Source organism: Tiliqua scincoides, chromosome 7, assembly GCF_035046505.1.
Source record: "Tiliqua scincoides isolate rTilSci1 chromosome 7, rTilSci1.hap2, whole genome shotgun sequence".
NCBI lineage: Eukaryota > Metazoa > Chordata > Lepidosauria > Squamata > Scincidae > Tiliqua > Tiliqua scincoides.
The window spans coordinates 68,785,475-68,810,067 of NC_089827.1; the positions used below are offsets into that span (position 1 = coordinate 68,785,475).

The window sequence follows — 24,593 nt, forward strand, 5'->3', positions numbered from 1 at the left end:
CGGAGCGCTCTCTGCTCCTGGCGAGAAAGAAGGACTCAAAGGCATAAGTTCTCCACCACACGCCTTCTTTACTATATACAAAATATTTACCATCCAGATAGTACATACAGTACACAATTCTCAATTCCAACGGACGTAGCCTCCGGCTCAACACTACTCTGCATCTCCCACAACTTTGCTTGCCCCTGCTGGAACGTATACTTCTAGTGAACAATCACAGTGCAGGAAATACTGCACAGTCATGCTGACTATGCAGGTGCAGTCACACGCTCACATTATGTCACATGATGCACATCACCCGATGTTGCATCAGCTCCAAGTTCCCAGGGGGCTGTGCTGGCTTGCTCTGGCCAAGGCTTCAGGCCTGTCACTATGCAGCCAGTAAATTACTTGTCAGGACTGGGGCTCAACCCGTGACAGTTCTGGGCCCACTCAGTGGCAGAGTTGAGGCTGCCTGGGTGTTACAAAGGGTAACAGAACATTTGTTCCTTTACCCTGGGTAGACCCGGCACTGCTCCCTTGGACCCATGGGATACAGCGGTCACCACTTTGGCTCCACTGTAGCCCTGAGTGCTAGGGAAGGATAGGATTGTGCTGTCACGTTGTACAAAGATGCATTCAGCATTGTGAACTTGGAGAGCTAAAGCTCTCAAGGCATCCCTGAGTGCAGCCTCACCAACAGAATGGACCAGGGGCTTTCTGTGCAGAAGGAACTTCTCAGGGAGGAAGGAGACCTTTTTATAAAGCTAAGATTCCTTCTGCTGGAGAATGGGAAGCCTTGCATCTAACCCAATATTACTGCATGTTAAATGCCCAAACATTGATTACTTGAATCTATAGGGGGGGGGGGAAGCACTTCATTATCAGAAATCTGATAAACTGGACATGTTTAACTAGCAAACAAAACTATTCTGCTCCAACTCACCATATGTAATTAATGGAAAATATTCTAGGGGAGGTCTGAGTAAAACATATGTTTTGTTTTGTCCATGACAACTTATTTATTGCTTTGTTATAGCAGTCTATTGCCAGAAGGACCAGGCCAGCATCATAAAAGCTGTGTTGCTTTTCTGCAATGCAGGACCACCAGTACAAATGGCTGGAGGCACCCAGCCCTGCATGCACCCAGCCCTCTACAGAGCAAGCCAGGTAGTAGAGGAGGGCGAATCTCAGTGGCAGAGGTGCACACCAAGATCCTATGCCCCTAGCCTGATGCCCCCTGGAAATATGTAGCATAAAAAGTTGGCATAGGTCCAAGAAGGCCCATTGGCAGTCAGGCAGCTTACAGGGAGATAAGTAAAAAAAAATTATTTTTATTTACTTTTCCGGGGCTGTCTGATTCACACCCCTCCCCCCCCACACACACACCATAGCATGTAGTGCAGTGGCATCACTAGGGTCCCCATCACCCACTGCAAGAGGCCAGCGTGTAACTCCTATGATGTACCCCCTCCCATGCAGTGGGTGGGGCAGTGGGTGTGGTGGTGCACATTTGCCCCACCCCCGCTGAATTTTGGCTATAACTTTTGATAGAATAGAGATCTTTTGACACAGTTTGTTTCATTGCATTCTGCACGAAATCGCACATCGAATGAGATATAACATGATGGCATTATTCAAAAATTCCAAGATTTAAAAAATTTTTGGTCAGCAGTGGTGTCACCCACCCCTGGCGTGCCCCGTACCCCCTGCACCCCCATAGTGATGCCATTGATGCAGTGCATGTTCTGTCATCATATCCTGGTAGGGGATAGGATTGGGCTGCCCAATAAGCGCTCGATGCACTTTGTAAGGGCAATACACGCATCAGCCTGGAAGTCACTCAATACTTATGACGCTTTGGAGACTGGAGTTGTCCCTGTTAACCTGCCCTACTTTCTGTGCTCTGTTTTGTGAGTTACTTAAAATTCTTGTTCTAGGGTTGACCATACCTCAATCTAAAGAACAAGTAGAAAAGTGGTAGATGGAGAAGAACGATGTTTGAAAGAAGCTGACATTGCTGTTTATTTCTTATTTCGATCAACTTTATCTTTTGTTTCAGTAGCCACAGATGATATTAAGTCTCTTTTGTCAACTTTTTTTTATCTCTCCTTTTATTTTTATTGTGCCACCTCCATTTCCATTTGTTCTGCTTTGATCCAATTTAGATAGGGATATTGGACAGATGTTGCTTCTCATGATCTTTGTGGCTATTCATTTTCTCTTACACAGATCTCAGTGACCCCCTCCAAACACACACAACTTTAGGCATTCTCACACTGACTGGGTACTTCATTTATGGCTGCCATGCCGACATTAACTGAGGGCACAATCCTATGATAGGCTTGTGCCGGCAGAGCATGTTCTCTGTTGGCACAAACTCTTGCAATGTGCTGTAATCCATGTTGTGAAAGCTCACCATCCAGGCCCACCAGAAGTCTTCCCTCACTTGCTGGCTGAAGATAAGATTTGTACTGAGCAATGCAGGGGTGGAACAGAGTGAGGGAGGGAGGGGGTGGAGAGGGCAAAATGGAACCGGAAGGGTGGCAGTGGGGCAGAGGGTGGGCAAATCAGGTCCTGGAAGGGAGTGTGGGATAAGCAGAATGAGTATGTGCTGTATCCTATCCCCTTTCTCAAACCTTGTCCACCAACATGCACCAAAGGAACTTTCACTGATATCACTGCTGTGGAATCAAGTTGGACCCATAGTGTCTGCTGGGGCATTCTCCAAGCCAAGGGGACGAATGTCCCTTTACCCCGAGGAGACTTTCTGCCTGCTAAATTCCTCCATGTGATGCAGTACAAACCATGCTGGAGCCACTGAACATAGGTAGGATTAAGCTGTGAAACACTCCTGGGAAAAGCGATTATGAGTTAAGTAGTAATCATACAAATACAGATGGATTTGGCTTCACCACCACCAAGTCCCTCACGGAGCACATTTTATTTTTCCTAGATGAGATCACTACAAAATATTGTACATGTGAGTCCTATAGTGCGTTCAAACAGCGTTCAATAAGCACAGAGACATGTTTAAAAGGAAAAGAATGCAACATCAACAGTGGGTTCCAAAGATCTTGTGGATAAATACAACCCTGTCTCTTCCAACAGTTTACGTTGCGTATGGGAATATCATCTGGCTCTGTTCTTGCCAACACGAATACATGCAAACAATTACTACTGGGTAGTGCGATACATGACCATGCCCACCAAAGTCCTAAGGACGGGCATTGGACAGAGGCAAGGCCTGTCTATATTTGGGGACAAATTCTAAGGCAGCAATCTTCTCGATGGCAGGCTTTAGAGAAGGAGAACAGCTGTTGCGCAGCTGCGTCTACCACAGCTGATGGCTTCTGTTCCTCACACATGGGGCTTGGCTAGAGCCTCCACTGCATAGTTGACTTCTCTCCCAGCATTCCATCACCTCATTTTTTATGTTTGGACCTTCATGGGGAACCTGGTGTTATTCCTGGAAATTCTCCGTGGTGGGTCCTTCCAGTTCAAAGCAAGAGAACTACTCGGAGACTATATGTGTGGAATGAGGCTTGGGCCATTTCCACAAAGTACTGAAAGACCTCGTGTGCTACAGAGAACCATGTTGGCTGCAATGCCGATCCAGCCGTAATATCACTTGGGGATATTAAATGCCTAGGAGACGTGCGAGAGCCCTTCCAACAGAAACCGTGAATCATTTGGCACCTTTACACCCTGGAGTCAAGTATGGAAGAAAATTAATGCATTATAATAAAACAATTTCACATTAATGGACATTTTTCAACCACAGACAAGCATTTTTAAGTCCCATTGTGTAAGTTAAGAAAGATGTGCAACCCAATCCTATCAAATTCCCCCCTTCACCTATGCAGTGGTGCCAAACTGCATCCTATGGTGGTGGGGGCGGAGGCAGTTGTGGACGTTTCCTCTGAGTAAGTGAACAACTGTTCTCTTACCCAGGAGTAAACCTCCATGGTGCAAGGGGGTCTACTTGGACCTGTGCCTGCTAAATAGATGGTGCAGGTCCTCGTGGACCTGTGATGTGGGATTAGGTCCAGGAAGGGGAACAGGATGCAACGTTCGCTAGTGCTGCAAATCCTGATCCTCCTGAACTCAAATCACCCATCTCCTGCCCCCTCCCTGTCCTGTTTTGCCCCCTGCAGTGGAAGAGGGACAGGACAATTTGTTGCTACAGGCAGTGGCCCTAGAAACAGAGCTGCAGAACCCGGAAGAGTCATCCACAAGCCAGAAGTGACATCATAAGAGGCTTCCCAGAAGCCAGAAGTGACATCATAAGAGGCAATGGCCATAGAGAAGATCATAGAGATCAGTGTGCTGATGTTGGAAATCACTGGGGGACAGTGATTATGATTAAGGAAAATGTTGAAAATCACTGGGGGACAGGGTAGAATAAGACCTCATTTACTCACCAGCTTGTATTGATTGCATGCTTCAGCAATACAGGGCATCATCAGAGCACAATATTGTGATCCTTGGCTTGTAATGGTGGTTACCATTGACGCTGCAGACATGTCTGTCAGCATAGCCATGGCATGTAGGCTTTTGTTTCTCCATCTAGCGCTGTGATCTTACTGCTGCCACTGTGAAGGGATACCGTTGTGAGGTTTTCCCCTACCTAACACACGCCTGGCCAAATCAGGTCCCCGATATAAAGGTGGAAACATTTGGTGGGGGCGCATTAGCGCAAAAGCAACATCTGCTAGATTGGCATGGATTTCCTTGCTTCTGAGAGTCAGATGTTTTGAAAAAAACAATGACTCACAACATGATGCAAAATGGAATCTACCATTCTAGCAGATTCCTTCTATTTCTGGCAAGAATCATATCCCCAGAAGATTTGATCCTACTGTATTTAATTAAAAAGAAATACTAGTATTTTTTTTTTTCCTCCCAAGTCAATTATTGAAATGCAATATAGCAGCGTGAATCGGGAATAACAAAACGAAGGCAGGTCAGCGGAGTGTCGCTAACTCCACTGATATAATCCAACGCACAGCTGGAATCCTCATCAAGATTTTATTTTGTTATTCAGGGTTGGTGGTTTTTTTTAAATATATAATAAAAACGTTCATCAAGAATTATTCAGCAAGATGACTCAGTGCAAAGCACATTTTCAAGTTGCTTGGAAGATTTCTTGGGAAGCTGAGAGAGAAGAAAGGATACCAGTTGCTCCCGCCCCCCACCCTCTTTCTCAGCCTTTTCAAACATCTGAATAGCATTCAGCCGGTGAAAGGCCCTGTAAATAGAGCCATTTCCAGGCTGCCCACAGTGTCAGCTGCAGTATCTGCCCTCTTGGGCTTGACATAGCAGGTGACTGACATAAGCAAACACTTAGACACTCAGCTTGGGTATTAGAAGTCTCCAGAAAGGCAGAGCAGGCAGTGTCTATAGACACAGTACCACCAAAATGTTACATCTGCATTTCAAATGAGCCCTTTGTTCCTGGTGAGGTTTCATCATCGCTGGAAAAGTTCCAGATGATTACAGCTTGTCTTGTTTCTGTTAACACTCCAGGGCTTATCAAGTGGGGGATCTACATTCCCCATGGCGGCCTCCAGTTTGTAAAGGATTGGCAGCTAAGCTGACTCTGTTTGAAAAACCAAGACCACTGTGAGTGATCGGTCTGACTGCAAACATCATGGCCCATATAAAATGGCCACATTTATAAATAAATATGAAGTATATATGCTCCACCTTTTTATACCACCCTTCCTTCAAATAGCTCAGGAGGGTGCACATAGTTCCGTCCCTCCTTTCGTCCTCACATCAACCCTGTGGGAAAGGTAAGGCTGAGAGATAGTGACTGGCCCAAGCTCACCCATAAGAACATAAGGACAGCCCCAGTGGATCAGGCCATAGGCCCATCTAGTCCAGCTTCCTGAATCTCACAGCGGCCCACCAAATGCCCCAGGGAGCACACCAGATAACAAGAGACCTGCAAGGCTTCCTGGGAATTGTAATTAAGAACATAAGGACCGCCCCACTGGATCAGGCCATAGGCCCATCTAGTCCAGCTTCCTGTATCTCACAGCAGCCCACCAAATGCCCCAGCGGCCCACCAAATGCCCCCCAAAAATTCACCCAGGAAGCTGTGTGACTGAGCAGGGATTTTAACCTGGATCTTCCAGGTCTAAGGTCTGACTCCCAAACCACAACTCCATCCTGGCTCTCCATCACTACACTATCACTACACCATCCTGAACACGGGGGTAAGGGAAAGGTGGAGTATGTCAGCTGGCTACGGCAGGGCCTCTGAGCGGAATTTTATCAGGGGGTCCAAAGTTATTTACTTATTTAAAAATAAAAATTCTTCCAAGTTATCTGGGCTTCTTAGTACACAGTCCTCTGGTAGTAATCTTAGTGCATGGTCCCTGGGCCCGTAACAACAGACGTCTCTGAACAGCAGACGGAGTTGCATCAACTCCAACAGTGGCAACCTTCTCCAGGGCCATAATAATCAGTAGCAACATTGGTGGAGATAAGACATCTGATCCTCATTCTTTTCTCACCTGCTCTCCAAGGTGGATGAGGTGGTGGGTTGGAGGAAGAGGGGGGAGATCGTGCACCATTTTACCACCTTCTTCAGCTGACCTCTTGAAATGGTAATTTCAGCTGGCCTCTTTGCTTGCCCACCCATACCTGATCGATGTTTTGCAACATCACTGTTTTGCAAGAAAACAGAAGAAGCGAAAGGAGAGCAACAAAATCTGAGAACAGATTATGTTGGGGGTTAGAAAGGTTGATGGTGCTGACCGTCAGATGACAATCTGTTCAGTCATATGTATGAAGTCCAAGAGTGTCATGTTTCTGGGTGTTAGGTTTTGTTTCTACGGTTCTGTGTTTATACCCTGAGTCTTGCTAGGCCTTATTTACTTGACTGAAAGAGGAAATAATTGCCGTCATTAGCTGCAATCTACAACTGTTTAACTCACATTAGTCTTTTTCAAACCAGTGGAATCACCCGGGAGAGAATGTCATTGTGATATGCGATCTGTGGTGTATGTCATTGGTTACAGTCAAATAATCTTGTAACGTACTTTGGATAAGATCCGTTGGTACATATTGTCACAAAAGGCCATTTCAATCACATTTTACATTAGGATTCTGCTTCTGAATGAAATTGGAATTAATAGATGTTATCATAAGCAATTTACTGTAATTCCCAATGGTTTAAAAAGTTTGTTAGTCATTATTTATTTGTCATAAACAGAACCTCAGAAAAAAATACCAACAGTCATCTGTATGGAACAGATGTGTAATATTAAGATCTCAGTCTTGAGTTCTGCTTGCTGGTTTATTGCCTGCATGTAGCTGACAGTATGCAGGCTGACAATCAGCCTGAAGAAAACACAGGTCATGGTTCAGGATGTGGACTCACCTCCCTGCATTACAATCTCTGCGCATGAACTGGGGGTTGTCCATGACTTTGTGTACCTTGGCTCAACGATCTCCAACACTCTTTCTCTCGATACTGAGCTAAACAAACACATCGGTAAAGCAGCTACCACGTTTTCCAGACTCACAAAGAGAGTCTGGTCCAACAAGAAGCTGACAGAACATACCAAGATCCAGGTCTACAGAGCTTGCGTCCTGAGTACACTTCTGTACTGCAGCGAGTCATGGACTCTCCGCTCACAACAGGAGAGGAAACTGAACGCTTTCCACATGCGCTGCCTCCGGCGCATTCTCGGCATCACCCGGCAGGACAAAGTTCCTAACAACACAGTCCTGGAACATGCTGGAATCCCTAGCATGTATGCACTGCTGAAACAGAGACGCCTGCGTTGGCTTGGTCATGTCATGAGAATGAATGATGGCCGGATCCCAAAGGATCTCCTCTATGGAGAACTCGTGCAAGGAAAGCGCCCTACAGGTAGACCACAGCTGCGATACAAGGACATCTGCAAGAGGGATCTGAAGGCCTTAGGAATGGACCTCAACAAGTGGGAAACCCTGGCCTCTGAGCGGCCCGCTTGGAGGCAGGCTGTGCAGCATGGCCTTTCCCAGTTTGAAGAGACACTTTGCCAACAGTCTGAGGCAAAGAGGCAAAGAAGGAAGGCCCATAGCCAGGGAGACAGACCAGGGACAGACTGCACTTGCTCCCGGTGTGGAAGGGATTGTCACTCCCGAATCGGCCTTTTCAGCCACACTAGACGCTGTTCCAGAACCACCAACCAGAGCGTGATACCAGAGTCTTTCGAGACTGAAGGTTGCCAACAACTGAGTACTGTCGCAAACGTGCCATAAGGAGGGGAGGGAGCAGGGAGGGAGGGGGCGGGATCGGTGGAGTTTGGCTCCATCAAATCCAGAGTCCTGAGCTGAGTCTCTCAGATCGACATGGGAGGGCAGGCAGCAGGTGTTCCCGGGGGCAGGCGGGCAGGGAGTGTAAGCTGGGGCTAGGATCCACTAGTTATACTGGATCCTGATCCCATTCCCGAGCAGCATGGTGCAACCCCTGGCCACACGGTTCTGCTCGAATCTGCACCACCTCGTCAGGTGGCACAGATCTGAGTAGACCCACAGGGCCACTGCCACGCAACACAGGGTAAGGGGCAAGTTTCCCCCTTGCCTCGGGTTGCACCTCTTTTCACCCCAAACTTGCGCTGGCTCATGTTAGGGCAAGTTAGAATTGGGCGGTAAGTTAATTAGGCTGCTATTCTAACCATACTTTCCTGAGAGTAAGCCCCATTGAACAAAATAGGACTTACTTCTGCATTGACCTGGTTAGGATTGTGCCTTTTATTATAATAAATTATAAGTTCCATTTATAAGTTAATGGAAATCACACATAATAATACCCTCGTAATGCCACTGCATTTAGATTGTGCGTCTGATATTGTAATTTATTCTATATGGTTTGGTATGGGAGGAGGCCCATCACAGGAATGACGCAATGAGCTCTTGTACCAGGTGACACAACCCGAGTGAAGCCTCTGTTCCTGTGCAATATTTCTTGGGGACAAACTGGACAAAGTGCTAGGAAATCTATGACTGGCTTATTTTAATTTTATTTTATTTTAATTCAGAGAAGTCACAGGGAAGGGGATCAGAGCTGCCCTGGGAGTGGTGTTTAAACTCTCCCCCCCATACTACTCCCCTAATATAAATATGGGTTCTCCTCCTTGTATGGTTTTGCTACCGTTAGTATATTTTGACTGCCAGTCATCAACATGTGGATCACACAAGTTGGCAACTAGCTTGCGGCTGGCTGACCCGCCAGCTTGATATTCACTGGCAAAAACATATTATCACTGGGGAAAGCTAACATCTGAAAATGCTTTTCAGTGATTGTGGAAGCAGGAGTGGAGTAGGTAGGGGGCAGGTGGAGGGTAGGATCAGAGTGTAGGGTCTCCCACAGCACCAGGAGCAATATGTCAACAGCTGGAGCACTCAGGTGCTGCCTTTGAAATATTTTTCAAAAGATCTTCTAAGCTGCAAAGAAGAACCAGGCTCAGCAGAAGGCAAATTGAGAAGTTTGCCTAGGGGCATATGTTTAACGTCTAGGTAGCTGACTTTCTGAAGGCCTATCCATGAGACGGTGTGTGGCTCATGTTGTTACATTAATCTAAAATGCAAATGTACCTGGGGGTATGTTTTATGGAACACAGTGGAGCTCACTTCTATATTCAACATTGCAGAGAATTAATTCCTATTATAATCTTTATATTTATTTGGGAGACTTTTGTACCCACCTTTCCAATTTTTCATATTTATTATATACCCTGACAACCCACTCCAAGTGTTTGAGATGAAAGGAGCTGGACATAAGAACATAAGAACATAAGAACATAAGAACATAAGAAAATAAGAAAATAAGAACAGCCCCACTGGATCAGGCCATAGGCCCATCTAGTCCAGCTTCCTGTATCTCACAGTGGCCCACCAAATGCCCCAGGGAGCACACCAGATAACAAGAGACCTCATCCTGGTGCCCTCCCTTGCATCTGGCATTCTGACATAACCCATTTCTAAAATCAGGAGGTTGCGCATACACATCATGGCTTGTACCCCGTAATGGATTTTTCCTCCAGAAACTTGTCCAATCCCCTTTTAAAGGCGTCCAGGCTAGATGCCACCACCACATCCTGTGGCAAGGAGTTCCACAGACCAACCACACACTGAGTAAAGAAATATTTTCTTTTCTGGTTTTCTTTTCTGGACCTTTGTAAAGTTGAAAGAAGATGTTGAAAGTCATTTTGTTGTTGTGAAGTCTAGTGTTAGTGGGACATGGCTATGGGTTGCGTCATGATGAATTATCATGCTTCGAGAGGTACCACTGCACAACTGTGTAAAAGAGCAAGTAAAGTGAAGCTAGAGTGGTACAGGAAAGGCTCTCTTCAAGAAAGAGATTAGTGTCTTACATGAAAAAAAAGTCAAAAATCAAAATTAGAAATATTGCTCAAGTCTTCAAGTCAGGGATTAAAACAAATTGTAGAATCTAGTCCCAACGTCTTACTTTCAACTGGGGAGAGCATCTTCAGAGGGTTACAAAGAATTTTCTGAACCAGAATGTTCTGGGTAGCATCTCTTTTTTTGGTCTGTTTTTTTTTTTTTAACCCAATGAGAACCTGAGAACTGTGTGTTTCAGATTGCAAATGAAAAAAAAACAAAAAACACTGAATCCAATTCCTTGACAAAAATGCAGAAAGAAATTTCATGTGCAATTGCGTGCAAAGGCAAGCAGGCATGCTGCAGCCTTCTGTTGAATTAAACCATGTTCCCCCATATCTCTCAGTCTGCCTATTTATGAGTAAAACAAGTATGAGACGAGTGGTGGGAAAAATGAAATGAGAACAGGGAGAAACAAAATTAAAACATGATGCGTGCAAATAATGGAGAGGAAGCTCTTGCTCATCTCTGTGAGTAAAAGGAGCTTTTTTTTACCTAGGTCAGTGAGTATTTTAATTACAATTTTATTATTATTTATTCTAATTATTCTTGTCCCAGCAATGGAGTGTTCTTTTTTCTTTCTTTCTTTTTTTGCCATGCACTCAGTGTGTATTTACCTAATTTCAGGAGGAAGAGACACAGCCTGTGGATGCGCAAGTGTGGTTCCCATTAACATAATGAAAGCTGTATGTGCACGCATCGGAAGCCTGCCTTGGTTTCAAAAAGTGAGATTTATCGGCAACTTGCAAATGAGCTTCAGGAGCAGCTTTGGCTCTGGCTCCTCAACTATGTGGAGCAGTTTTATTAAGGCAAGACGAACTCTGAGGAAAACCCCTTTTCAGCCGGTGCTGTTACAATACGTGGGAACGAGATTCCATCAGCTCCTGGAACAGAGAGTCAACGAGCCAAACTGGGTGCCCATTTGCACCAATGCCAATTCCAATTATTTCTACTCAAGCCCGTAAAATGACGCTGGCCGCCTGCCTTGTATCCCCCTCCTCACTCCTACAAAACATGCTTCCAAAGCAGACAAGTGTAGGTGTGCCTGTCTGGAGTCTCACTGAAGAAAGCAATAATTCACATGGGTGGGCTTTCATTGTGAGACATGCATTTTACTAAGCAGCACATATTATAGTAGGGATTCCTTGACATGTCCTCAGTCCATTGTGTTTCCTTGGAAACATCCATTGCAAATGTCTTTTTTATAATGAGATATGTATTTCTAGGAAGATTTGTCAAGACCGCTCACCATTGAATTATGAGAATTAAGTCATTGATCTCAAAGGAACCAAACTCTTTAGTGCAATCATTCGGACCTAATTCATTCCCACCTTCTCCAGGGTGCTCAGGGCAGAATACATGGTTACCTTCCTCTTTATCTTCCCAGCAGATGTCTGAGGAAGGTCAGGTTGATTGAGGACGACTGGTCCAATGTCACCCAAGGAGCATCAAAGTTGGGAAATTGAATGCAGGCCTCATCTGTCCTAGTCCCACACCCTAGTGACCACACTACACTGCCCGCCAATGTAGCTTTTTGAATGCCTCATGACCTATTATATACAGTAGGGCCTCAGCATCCAGGGGGGTTCCATTCCTGGAACCCCTGCGGATGCCAAAACCTATGGATAACCAAATCCACGGGTCTGGGCACTCACCTGACCTCCAGATGTGACTGGAAGTGCCTTCTGGTTGTACCTGAGGCCTAGAAAACCCCACCCCCACCCCAGAAATGTCAGCTTTGGAAAAACTGGAGGTGTCTTTCCAACACCTCCAGGCACTTCCAGTCACATCCGGGAGGTCAGATAGGGCCATCCACTGCTGGTTCGGAACCTGCATTGAGTCATATCTGTGGCGCACCTGTATTTGATTTAATGCATAAATGATTTTTTATCTGGACTTTCTGAACCAAGGCCAGCCCATCCACGAGGCTAATTGAAGCATCTCCTCAGGCAGCAGACTTGCAAGGGTTGCCCACTTCTATCCAATTGCTTGCCTCCATTGATCTTCACCGCCCCCCCCATCCTTGAATTGGTGAAGGAAGAGGATGACACAGCGGGAGTGTGAAGGAGAGTAGATTGGTGGGCTAGGGCAGGGGTGCCTAAACCCCGGACCGGGGGCCACTTGCAGCCCTCAAGGCCTCTCAATGCGGCCCTCAGGGAGTCCCCAGTCTCCAATGAGCCTCTGGCCCTCTGCAGATTTGTTGAAGCCCGCACTGGCCCAACGCAACTTCTCTCAGTGTGAGGGCGACTGTTTGACCTCTCTTGTGAGCTGTGGGATGAGGGCTCCCTCCACTGCTTGCTGTTTCACGTCTGTGATGCAGCAGCGGCAGCAAAGGAAAGGCCAGCCTTGCTCTGTGCAAGGCCTTTTATAGGCATTGAGCTATTGCAAGACCTTCATTCATTCATATAAGTTCATCTTTAATATATTCATTTATGTAAATTTATTCAAATTTTAAATGTAAATTAATTCTTTTTTTCCCGACACAGTGTCAGAGAGCTGATGTGGCCCTCCTGCCAAAAACTTTGGACACCCCTGGGCTAGAGTGTAGAAGGATCACAGGCTGGCATATCATCAGGTAAGGCACTCTGCCTTCAGATGCCAGGTTTTGGGCTGGTCCTGTTCGGAGCATTCAAATGACATTATTTTGGTAACCCTTTCAATTCCACTGTTAAGCAGTCCGATATGATTACGGGAGAACTGGGACTAAAAGAACAGTGGCTTGCTTAAGGCTATTTAATTTATCATGGAAGGAAGATATGAACAGCTTTCCAGATCATAGCACACACTTCATCCGCTGCTCTCAGTATAGCACTGACCAAATGTTCCAAACTGACCACAGTGGCCCAGGACCACAGTGATATCAGGACTTGATTACTGCAACATGGTCTACAAGGGGCTGCCCTTGAAGTCTTTCCAGAAGTTGTCATTAGTGCAGAATATAGCAGCCCATGGGGCTCAGAGGTTCAACTCTTATTGGGCCACTGCTCTCGTGGCTATACTGGTTGCCAGTCCATTTCTAGGCAAATCCCAGGCTCTGGCTGTAATCTTTAAAGCAGTGCTTCCCAAACTTTTTAGTACCAGGACCCACTTTTTAAAATGACAATCTATTGTGACCCACTAGACCACAAATTTAGAAAGAAATATTTTATTAATAATTATAAATTATTAATTAATAATAATTAGGGTACTGTGCTCCCAAGGCTGCTATAGGGACCTTGCATGTGTAGACATTTGCTAGACACTCCCTGGAAATTGAGTTCAAAGACTGGTCCCCCAAACTTTTACAGTCATTCCAGGATACACAGAAGGCTGGAGAGCAGGATGTACTGTTAGGGACCTCCAGGTTAGATAAAAGGCTGAAACTGGGTTCTCACATTATCTGTGACACATCGATTACTAGAGAAAATTAGGAAATGTTACATCTGGTGGGCTACTGTGAGATTCAGGAAGCTGGTCTAGATGGGGCTTTGGCCTGATCCAGCAGGGCTCTTCTTAAGAACATAAGAAGAGCCCCGCTGGATCAGTCCAAAGGCCCATCTAGTCCAGCTTCCTGTATCTCACAGTGGCCCACCAAATGCCCCAGGGAGCACACAAGACAACAGGCACAACCTGCGTCCTGGTGCCCTCCCCTGCATCTGGCAATCGGAGGCAGCTTGCTTCTAAAACCAAGAGCTTGCACATGCTTACTATGACTTGCGACCCATAATGAAATTCTCCTCCAGAAATTTGTCCAATCCCCTCTTAAAGGCATCCAGGCAAGATGCCATCACTACTTCCTGTGGCAAAGAGTTCCACAAACTAAGATATACTCCCTCCCTGGAGGTTTTCCAGTGTGGTCTGAAAACATTCACCCTTCCCCAGAGACTTTTTCACTGTAGTTTAGGATAGTGGGAGGTAGTTTTAGGAGGTGTGGGGGGAAGCTTTGCTGCTTCTTTCTGCTGACTGATACCAGAACATGACACATTTTTAAAAATCTGTATAACATGATACAGGTGTACATTTTGTTCTGCCCAAACATGATGCGTGTTTTGTATCACGACTCGTTTTATTCTTGCTCCTTGATTATTATTATTTATTCTTATGCTGCTGCTTCTGGTTTCAATGATTGGTTTCATCTGGTATTATGGATTGTGCTTTATACTCCCGCTTTGATCTTCCTAATCCTTATTGCGTTGCTAATATTGTAATGTCGTCTTATTGTATTTATTGTTTTTTATATTTTATAAGCTGCCTTGGGCATCCATTCGGGATGGAAAATGTGGGGTAAAAGTCGTCTTCATAAATACGCTTCTGCAATCTTGTAACTTTACGGCTTTGAACAGTCATTGAATGAGTGTCAAGTGCAAAGCAGATGACGTATGGAAATCTAAGGCTAACTCCGAGCAAAATTCTATTTTCTTCCAAAGCAAATGGATCGCTTGCTTTCCCCTTCCAAAGAGGCGTTCAAAGCAGCTATCGTAAAACACTAAATACCAATAAAAACAATCTTGTAATCAAAAGCACAATAGAATGATTAAAAACAGAGCATGTCACAACGGAGTATCAAAGAAACTCGACCCAAAACACAACAGTATATATATTCACAACCATAAAAAAGGCTAATCAGAAGAAAAACATTTTAAAATGTTGGCACAAGACTGACAAGAAGGGAGGGAAACAACTCTTCCATGGCAAGGAGTTCCATAGGGTAGAACCATTCTATTGACCTTGGGCCAGTCACTTTCTCTCAGCTACCTCACAGGGTTGTTGTGATGATGAAAGGAGGGGAACAGCTGTGTACACTGCCCTGTGCTCTTTGGAGGAAGGGTAGTATAAAAATGTGAATAAATAAAATAAAAAATAAAATAAAAATTAATAACTACTTTCTACTAATATATATTTTTTTCAGGAATATTGGCTGACATCCAGAGAGGCCCTTATATATACATAAGGGTTTGAGAGCCTGTTAATTTCACCAGCATTTAAAAAGCATCACGCCAGTGGGTTTACAGGAGCTGAACTATATTCACAGACCTATCTCCAGTCCTTCCTGGATTGCAGCCAATCTAGAGTTTTGCTTTAGGAAAAAAAAAAATCTCCAATTTCTAAACCACCTGATTTGAATGAATCCGCTATTGACGGGTTCATCCCATGATTGCAGCAAACCTACCCTTTCCTAGGATTAATGGATTCCTTGATTTAAAAAAAAAACATTATATCCCACCATTCTCCCAAGTGAAAAGGGAATAAAGATCAATAAAACATTCAACAAAAACGAATACGATATTACAAAAAGCAATGAAGCAGCAATGAAAACTGCCATAAGCAGAAATTAAGAAGCAACAATAAGGAACAAGTACCATGTGAAACAAAAAAGTCTTATATCACATAGGAATAAGGCTTAGCGTTCAACCCTAATCACTTTTTGGACCAGTGCAAGTCTCTTGTGCCGGCTCAGGAGTGTCACAAACATGCCATAAGGTGCATTTACGCTTCCTTGTGAATTAGGGTGATTGGCACAAGGGCAGGCGCCAGCCTTTCCAAACCAGTTCCCCACCAGCGACAGGTAAGTTTGCGCTAACATGGGGAGGTCAGCACGGGGGTTTAGGAGGGCGGGGAAAGGGCAGAAGGGGGGCATTCTGGGGCGGGAGAGGGTGAGTGGCAGGTGACCCATGGGCGGCCCAGGGCTAGGCGGGGGATGGAGCCAGGATCCAGCACTTAGTCTGAATCCCAAGCCCACTCTGGGGCAACCCAGTACAGCACTGGGCTGATCAGATCTGCACCACTTCTTTAGATGCAACAGATCCAAATAGCCCCATTGGGCTGCTGCCGCATTACCTAGGGTAAGGATAATTAATTCTCCTTACCCTGGGCTGAGCTGCAGACAGTCCCAACCCTGCACTGGAAACAGCACAGGTGAGGATTGGGCTTTGAGACATAAACAGTTATGCAGGGGATAGATGGAGTGAACAGAGGGTTGTTCTTTTCCCTGTCATACTCCAGAACCAGGGGACATCCACTAAAATGGAGTGTTGGGAAAGTTAGGACAAAAGAAAATATTTCTTTACACAGCGTGTAATTAATCTGTGAAATGCCTTGCCACAGGGTGTGGTGATGGCATGTGGACTAGAGGCCTTTAAACGGGGATTGGACAGATTCATGGAGGAAATTCCATCACAGTTTAGAAACTTCGATGGGTATGTGTAACCTTCTGGCTTTAGAAATAGTCTACCTCAGAAAGCCAGGTGTGGCACCAGGATGCAGGACTCTTGTTGTCTCCCAGATGGATGTGGTAGGCCACTGCGAGATACAGGAAGCTGGAATAGATGAGCGTTTGGCCTGATCCAGCAGAGCTCTTCTTATGTTATTATTTTGTTTTTGGTGCCTTATGATGTACATTACATTGTGATCCAGATGTATATTAAACATACATCCAATTGAAAACAGTATCCTTTCTTCAAAAGGCACGTTGAAGAAAAAAAAAACAGGCATTAAAATTCATCCCTGCAAAAATATTGACAGGAAGGAAATCAATTGAACAAATATTTGACTTGCAGAAAGAGTAACCTCGAGATTTGAATATTGAGCAGACATCCACCCAATTTCAAAAGTCCTCTCTCTATGGATGCTTTGAAAAAGAAGATCTTTCTGTTCACGGAGCCTCAAAAGCAGGTCAGTGCAGGGTCTCTGTCTGATGAAGACAGATTATTGCTCTGGAGTGTGTGGATTTTTTTTTTTTTAAATAATTGGAATCAGCAGACAAGCAAGTGCTTTTTGTTACCTCCAGAATTTATGAAATAATAAGAGCAGAATTGCAACAAATCTAATAAAGATGATATTTCCAGGCCAGATTCAATGAGAGCACCATCTGTTTTCTCCATTGTGGAAGCTTATGCAAAGCTTAAAATTTGATTGGAGTATGTGGGTGGGGCAATAGCCTCTGCCTAGTGCCAGTTTCCACATGGGAAGAGCGATTTTTTTTTTTATTTAATATGGTTCCCAATTATTATGAACAAGGAGGATGGATGTACACAGATAACATCTGTCCTCTAAGCTTTCAGCTTTAATCATCAGCAACTGGTTAAAGTTTATAAAACACCCTGTTGTGAATGGACCTAAAACAAGCCTTGAGCAGGAAACTCCATGCTTTGCATGTAAGAAGGTCTAGGTCAGTGCTTCTCAACCAGTGGCACAGGTACCACCAGTGGTACTTGAGGTGGTGTCTGGTGGTACTCATGGGACTCCTGGACATCTGCCGCCCAGCAGCAAGACCAGGAATGCAACACAACAAACAGCGGTAGGAGGCTTGCTCAGCAGGCAGAGCTCCAAAGCATGCTTTCTTGCACCCCACAAAGCCCTCCTGTCCATCCTGAGCCTCTTACTGGTGTTTGTTGCATTGCATCTGGCCTCCCAACCCAGAGGGAGGTGATGACATCTGGTGATGTCATCTGGTGACATCTGGTGACAACCCATGACATCTGGTGATGATGTCATCGCCACCTGCTTCTGGTGGTATTTTTGAATAGGTGGACCATGTGAAGTGGTACAGCAAGGGACAAATGTTGAGAAACCCTGGCCTAGGTTGAATTTCCAGTATCAATAACTCAAACTAGGGTTGGAAAACGGGTAGGGAAAAGACTTTAGAGAGTTGCTGTTCATCAGGGTAGGTAGACAACACTATCACTCTTGCTCTGTGAACGACAGCCTCATAGGATCCATTTATTTTCTCATAATGCTAATGTTTAGCATTTGCCAGCATTTTATGAGGATGTGCTTCTGAGGTAATTTGCTGGACCTGAAAGCATCTCATTTATGACTGAGCGAAAAATAGGTTTTGCTTTCAAATGGCTTCCGATAAAGTCACAACATGACACTCACACGCTCAAATTTGCCAGGAAAAGGCTGTTGGTCAAGGCTGCCAAAAGACAAACAGGCATGGCTGGATCCAGGCATACCCAACTTTTGTTCCTTCCCCTAAAGAGCAAACTAAATGGAACACAGTTTTCAACAGAGCAACTTGAGTGTGTTTGAGTTCCCCAAAACATTCTGGAAGAAGGTGGCAGGGGGGGCAGTTGTGAAAATAACCCTTAATTTTGCTTCATAATAGCCCCAAAGCCTTATATCCAGGGGTCACTGCTATCCGCCATTTCAGGTATCTATGATAGGTTTTGGAATTTATTCCCCACATATACGGGGGACGGGACTGGATGACACACTACTGTATATGGGCGTGTGTCGCTTAACAAGCTTCCACTTAATGACGGACCACATATACAGTGGTGGTCAAAGCACAACAAAGAGGCTGTTAATGAGGCAATCGGGACTCCCATAACCTACAGTAGAGTGTTTGTTTACACAGCAAAGAGGCTCTTAATGCAAAGAAGAGGCAGTCTGTCTCCAGTAGCCTGTGCAGCCAGCTAGTGTCTGCCAGGAGTGTCTGTTTATATGACAAAAGCACTAGTTTGGGCTGAATGTTCACTTAACAACCTGATTGCATAACAGCGGGGATAGGATAATGTAATCCCATCGTTACGTGAATGGGATCCAAAGCGCTGTGTGCCCTACCCTACACACCCAAGGAAGATCTGTGTTTCTTGAACAGCAGCTTCTCCCCTCCCATGCTACATGGCAAACCTCTTGCGAAACGGAAGAAAATTTCAAACATATGTTATAATGTGCCACAAGGATGTGCTCTCAAAAGGAAGAAGTCAAAGATTCCATTGGGCATGCCCAAATCCTTGGGTGTGCCTAAGTAGTTCTTTGGATCCAAGCCAATATGTTCAGGCTCCCCAAGATACACGACTGGGATATCAATTCAGGAGTCAGCGTGGTCTCATTTTGGCAGATGCTGTGTTTTACTTAACAATCTTGATGTAGCAGACCCATCAAGGGTGGGGGGGGGAGGATTAAATTTAACAGGAACTCAGATAAAACCCTTGTTCCAAGTATAGGTGGAAGAGAGTTCAACTTGCTCACAAAATCAGCCTGTGCATAGTTAGAAATTTTCCTTCCATAGCTATTCTGATCATTAAAATTCAGCCAAACTAAATTCAGAGAAAATGTTGTTAAAAAAAATAATGCATTTGTTATGCTTCTAGGTTAAGAAAAAGCGGTTTATTTTTCTTTATGGAGTCTTAGCAATGGTGAGCCTTAGCAATAAATTCCATAAAGTGAAGGCAAAAGTCAACAACGCTTTGTGATGAACAAATTGTCACATAGCAGGTCACGATTCTGTTGAAATAATGAGCCCTCTATTCTTTGGCATAAATAGACACTGTCCTAGTTCAGCTTTGTTAGGACAACTTAACAAAATTCTCTGATGGCTTTCATGAAACTCTGTCAATTTCTTACCCACAGATAACACAGGCCAACACACATTTTGCTTCCTTAAACGTTACACCAATTCCTGGCTATATTTGGGGTGCCGATTCCAAAAATGGCATCCGTTTTGCCCTATCACGTCTAGTTTTGGAGACACGGCAGAGCCTCTTTAGTGAATGGTTCAAGCAGCTTCCTCATGAGGAAGCCTACACCATGGCTACACCAAGCCTACACCAAGTATAGGTGACCCCAAAATCTTTGTCAAAGAGCTTCATACAGCTGTTTTTAAAAATCAGTTTAAAAAATAATAAAAACCCTTTTGAAGATTTTTAAGGACAGCGAGATAAGAGCTAGCCCTGTCTGCACAAACTATATCTCATCAAGTCCACCCAGTAGCCAGACCAATCCCATTCAGAACAGAGAGAGGAAACATGTGAAAATGCGTTCCCAGTTCTGGAAGAGGCACTACAGTAATTGTGTTGCCAGGCCTGGGGGCTCCAGGGACTGAGTGATGTCATAGAGTACCCCCCAGATCTGAGTTGTCACCCCTGAGCTGTCACTCTCTCCATCTGGAGCCATACAAAGAGGGAGGGTGGGAGGGCCAATTTCATGTGGTTTGCCATGCGACTGAGGTAAGTGCTGTCATCCCTCTCAGTGGAGACAGCAGACACCTGCCACTGTGTCATGTGCACCCCCAGGTGCACATTAGCTATGCTACTGGCTTTGTGCGGTGATACTGGGAAGAAGCAGGGCACACAGACTATGGATTCAACCTTCACACACACAGCCTTGCATAAACCAAAAGCCAGCAAACTCACTTTCCCCAGGAAGGGGACACCTCCGTACGCCCACCGTTTTGTTCCACCCACCTGAAATGACTCCGAAGGAGAGGGGGAAGGGCCTCTTGCGCTCTGCGGTAAGCCCCCCTGCAAAACTTAGTGTTTTTCACCCCCAGCTATGCCACTGCATGAATGCAAACTAATTTCCAGTTTGTGCCTCGCACACGGCTTTCCACTGTGATAAACAACACGCTCTCTTTTCACAGCAACCACTAGGAGGATCTTCTTGTTTTCCCATCAGCTTATGTGTATTAAAGCGGCGAGTGCTGCAAAAGATAAAAAGGATTAGAGTAACATCATTTACACAGTTACAATCAGAAAACAAAAAAGGGGGCTCAGGTAAGCTGATGCCTTTTACTGGACCAAGGTTGACTTGTGTGCAACCTTTCAAGTTCAATACCCTTCCATTTCGCCTGATACGAACGTCTGTGTAGTTCAGGATGTTTACACATGCACTACTTTATAAAAGGAGGCTAGTCCAGCAGGGGAAAAAATAATGGCCTTGCCTATTGTATTTTTAAGGAGACTGTTGGTGGTGGTGGTTGGCAACTTTCAGTCTCAAAAGACTATGGTATAAGCCTACAGCACCCAGTATTCCCAGGCGGTCTCCCATCCAAGTACTAACCAGGCCTGACCCTGCTTAGCTTCCGAGATCAGACGAGATTGGGTATGTGCAGGGTTAGAATTCTAAGGAGACTACTGTGATGATTTTAAGCAAAATGTACACAGCTAAGGACATAACCCTTCCAATTTCATCAGTGGCAACACTCGGGTCACCCAGTACAGGAGACCAGCGCATCACCCCCGTGATTAACTTTCTCTTACGCAGTTGATGGGGCAATGCTCCAGGCAGTGTGCATGGTGATGCAGCATTGCCCTGCCCGCACTTGTTTTTTTGGCTATAACTTTGATAGAATAGAGATATTTCAGCATGGTCTGTTTCATTGCATTCTGCATTAAATTACACATTGAATGATATACAACATGATGGTATTATTCGAAAATACGAAGATTTAAAAATTTTTGGCCAGTAGTGGTGTCACCCCCCCCTGTGCACATCACAGGGTGCATCCTGCACCCCCCGCACCACCCTAGCGACGCCATTGAGTTTCATAGAGCTGCTGAAGTAATGTAAGACTCTCATCTGACTATGTGACACAGGAGAGGCTGAAGAATTTACTTGAACTCGCAAGAGGCTGCATGGTCTAGTGTTGCTACTGTAGTTACACCAGGTGCTGGGACTCTGTGGGTCAGCCAGTTTCCCTCACCCAGCGATTGTTATCCCAAAGACTTTTGGCGAATGAATTAGCTTCCTTCCCCCTACTTCCTTGTAAATAACTGAAAAGGGAGCCTGATGGCGCTTTACAGCCCAGTCCTATCTGCGCCTTCCACTGATGGAACTTGCTTTTCATCAGTGCATTGGCCAGGGCTGCTGGTGCAGCAGCCACAGTGAAGGTATATGTGAAGCGCTGACAATGTGAATGTCTGGCAGCTGTAGGCGCATGTAGATGGAACACCTAACTGCTGCCAGAGCTAGTAAGTCAGCAGGAGAGTGTTTGGAGGGATTCTGGGGGAAGATTGGAGTGGGGATTGGGGCTGGCTGAGGGTGGGTTGAGGGCATTGATGTCAGTGGGAGGATATAAAAGACAGCAGTTTTGTTGATATCCTATCACCTACCCTGGCCTTGACACAAACCCCCTGGAGGTATCATATTTACACCAAAGAGCTTGTGTAGATCCGAGTAGTCCCTCTGGGAACCAAGATGAGGCAGAGTAGGTCAGTAAAAAATGTTTTCTACTTATCTCTCTGTTGCTGCCTGGTTCTCAACAAGCCCATAGCATAGAGTAATGGCTGGGCCAGCACTACTGCATGCTCTGGGCTGGCCCAGGATAGGATTGGGCTGAAAGACTCACATCCAGCTGGGCAGCTCCCATCTGCTACAAGTAGGAAATGGCTGTAGCTCAAGAGCAGATCATGTGTTTTGAATGCAGAAGGACCCAGGTTCAACCCCCTGGCATACCTACGCAGGGCTGAGAAAGACCCCTGCCTGAAATTGTGGAAATCTCTCAGCATAGACAATGCTGGCATAAATAGTCCAGTGGCTCTGAATGCCATAAAAAGAGTCAAAAAAAAACTTTTTTCATGTCATGCCAAATTAAACTATGAATCCTCTCTCCAGGGTCCTGAAGTGCTTGGGCAGAAGGAACATGCAATCAGGAGAGGAAGGTGAGGCTCTGCCTCACCTGTCATAGTCCAATGAAAATAGCCTCAGGCACACCTTTATTGCCTGCGCTCCACCCAGTTTCTGAGGGGTTGTGCAATCAGATAGGAGGCTGAGCTCATCGTAGCCTCTCCTGTATAGTAATAGGCATGGCGCAGGACAGATGCGGCACTGATGATCTCAGAGGCCTTTCCCTCTGACTGCGATCAGGTAATGTCCCAGAATGCCTTGCAGCACCACAGCAAGTGCCTTCTCAGCCACTGACCTCACCGTACATCACACTGTTACCCTGCACATGCCCAATCTCCTCTGAACTCGGAAGCTAAGCAGGGTCAGGCCTGGTTAGTACTTGGATGGGAGACCGCCTGGGAATACTGGGTGCTGTAGGTTTATACCACAGCCTTTCGAGACTGAAGGTTGCCAACCAACCACATCAGTGTTGGGCTGGTGCAGAAACTTCACACCCCATGCTGATTGAGGACACTGAGTAGGGACAGAGAACCAGTGCTGCTGTCCTGGGTATTTTTATTCAGTCCACAGATTTCTAGAATGTGAGTTGGTGTGACCCCAAATGCAACCATATAAAAGGAATTAAGACTTCTGGAAACCACATCATTTCCCAGTAAATGGAATGTGGTCTTCCCTTCAGGGCATGTTCTCTTTATCTTAGATCTCTGTTTACGTTTTCTCAACACAAATGTCTGTGGACAGTTAAGTCTGACAACCCTTCCCTTTCTCCTGAGTAAAGACCACTAGCTCACATCTTAAGTAACCTTGCCAACTTTCTCAGAGGTCGCTTGCTCCTATCTCCCAAAGTGCTGAGGCAGACTTTTGAAGTGACTGATTTCCTTATCTAGTCAAAGATAATATACTAGCTAAAAGCTCACAGTTCACTTCCTTTTCAGCCTTGATTCACGTTCAGAGACTTCCTTGAGTCACAACTCAGGTTACAAAATATTTTTTTCCTCATACACCCTTGGGTGAAATTTGTTTTTTATAAAACACACACACAGAATATTCGTTCTGAAGCAGTAGTAGTAGACTTCAGGCAGATTATTATGCTAGAAGCATAACAGCGTGTGCTTTTATGTATAACAATATAATAATAGCATATGCTATTATGCTATATATAAGCATAATAGACTAGAGTAGTGGTTCTCAAACTTTTACCACCAGGACCCACTTTTTAGAAAGAGAATCTGTCAGGACCCACCCAAAGTAATGTCATGATCGGAAGTGACATCATCAAGCAGGAAGAGTTTTAACAATTCTAGGCTGCAATTCTACCCACGCTTACCGAGGAGTCAGCCTCATTGACTATAATTATTAAAAACATATACATAGTAGCCTGTTAAACGTACAGTTCTGTCACATTTTCCCAAATGCAATAACATACCATGGTAGCATGAAGCCTAATATATTAAAAAATAAACTATTGAAATGAATGGGAACCCATTTGAAATGGACTCGTGACCCACCTAGTGGGTCCTAACCCACAGTTTGAGAAACACTGGACTAGAGGTTACTGAATGATGGTAACAGACTTGTAAATATATCTGGAATGCTCAAGATCAGAGCAGGACAAATGTGTTCAATGGATCATAAGCAAAGTGCATTTTGAAAGAGTGAACATAGACTTCCATGTTAAGGACATAAGAACAGCCAGCCCCTCTGGATCAGGACAAAGGCTAATTTAGTCTAGCTTCTTGTATCTCACAGTGGCCCACCAGATGCCCCAGGGAGCATACAAGACAAGAGGCCTAAATCCTGGTGCCCTCCCTTGCACCTGGCATTCCCTATTTCTAAAACCAGGAGATTACACATACCATAAGAACATAAGAACAGCCCCA

At 45.1% G+C, this 24,593-nt stretch overlaps 1 pseudogene; it reads right to left on the reverse strand.

Moving 5' to 3' along the window:
- Positions 1 to 21,098: 21,098 nt before the first annotated feature.
- Positions 21,099 to 21,215, reverse strand: LOC136657739 (5S ribosomal RNA; annotated as a pseudogene).
- Positions 21,216 to 24,593: the final 3,378 nt, after the last annotated feature.